Consider the following 1,638-nt stretch of genomic DNA (forward strand, 5'->3'; position numbering starts at 1 on the left):
AATCATTATTATTTCCAAAGTAGAAGCCACATTTTCTATAAAAGGCTACCTGAATGATAGCTAGACAACAAACGAAGTATCTTGATCCAATTTAAATTTTCTTGCTTTGTGAATAGAGATATAACTATTTGTTTTACTCAACCTCAAAACTTAAACAAAGCTTGGCTTTTGTTCTATGTGCTTTCATTCTGAAATTTCTGCTTTCAGACCGTATTTATTTTCCCCTACTAAAATTAGTGTCTTTCTCTTTGTGTTCCTACGGACATTTATATGCTCCTCCAACACATGACTTCTCATACTGTATTATAATAATTACATATTTACAATTTTGTCTCTAATTCCAGATAGTAAGCTCCCTGAAGCTACAGATTATATTTTTTCATCTTTGGGGACGCTGAGGCATAGTAATAAGATTTTCACAATGTGTACTGAATGAATTAATTATTAAAGATCTTCAAAAATTTTAAATGCTGACGTTGAGGAATAAGACTGATAAACCACCACCCTGTAGGTTTATCATACTTATTTCAGAGGTACCAGTTAACCCTCTACACATTTGTCTATTCAATAATAGGCTGGGTAATAACATCAGTCTACTCTATGTGAATATGCAACCAAGAAAATATAAAAAGGCTTGATTTCTACCAGATTAGTGCTTAAGACAATGATCACTGTATGACAATAATCAAACATTCCATAAGTAGTAATATATGAGCAGTCTTGGATGATAATCCTAGAAAGGTAAAGGCTAATAATAGAACAACAATAAAATAAGAATTAGTTCCACATACTGTGCTTTGTGTGATACATTGAGCTAGGTAGACCATATCATCACTACTGGAATAGAATGGAGGATAGGAGTTAGCATTTCACTGCTACTAAAATAAAGAAGGCTTAATGAAAAAGAGTGCATACTCCTATTACACCACTTACACATTATATTGCGATTACCTGTTGATTGTCTGTCTCTCTTACTAAACACTGTAATCCTTGAGTGCTTGAACTTTGTCACTTACTATAGTAGATCCAATATTTAGCATAGTTAGTTCCTAGCATATGCTTTGCTTTATACATATTTCTTGAAAGAATTAATGAAGTGAGATAATTATGAGGTTTTTAGTATCTATTACATCTTAAGATTTAATTCTAACCATAAGCTGTGGTTTCGGAAAAGGGGAAGAATCAGTGATACAGACATAGAATAAGGGTTAGCAAGGTTTACCCAGGTGAGGCAAAGACATATAATGAAGAAGGAAGGTGAGGGAAAAATAAAAGCTAGTTTATGCAGGGATGCCTGATGGCCATGATACCCAGCAAAATCAATTTAGTTTTAATGTAAAAATGATAAGAAATCAGAGTTTAGGTATCAAAAACATGAGTAAATCCTTTGGGAAGTGATGTTCCACATCACATATTTGGAAATGTGTTGCTTTTCTTTTTCCATATGATTAAAAATTTTAATATAAATTCCAAAATAAAAAGTCTACCGTTAGAAAGGGATTATTTATTTTATGTAAAGTCTTGTCAAGCAAACTGTTGGGAAAATAAGTGAAATGAAAAGCCTATATTCAGCAAAACAGTAAGATGGTTATAAAACAAAGCAGAAGTCATCTCCAACTTATATTCATCTCACATGGA

The 1,638-nt window shown here is 32.2% G+C and overlaps 1 protein-coding gene across 1 annotated transcript in view; it reads right to left on the minus strand.

The window, feature by feature from the left end:
- The window catches only part of LRRC49 (leucine rich repeat containing 49), a 178,135-nt gene that overhangs the window by 27,293 nt on the left and 149,204 nt on the right, over nucleotides 1-1,638 (minus strand). The gene's annotated exons all lie outside the window — the stretch shown is intronic.

Source organism: Propithecus coquereli, unplaced genomic scaffold (assembly GCF_000956105.1).
Source record: "Propithecus coquereli isolate 6110/MARCELLA unplaced genomic scaffold, Pcoq_1.0 Scaffold155, whole genome shotgun sequence".
NCBI classification, from domain to species: Eukaryota; Metazoa; Chordata; class Mammalia; order Primates; family Indriidae; genus Propithecus; species Propithecus coquereli.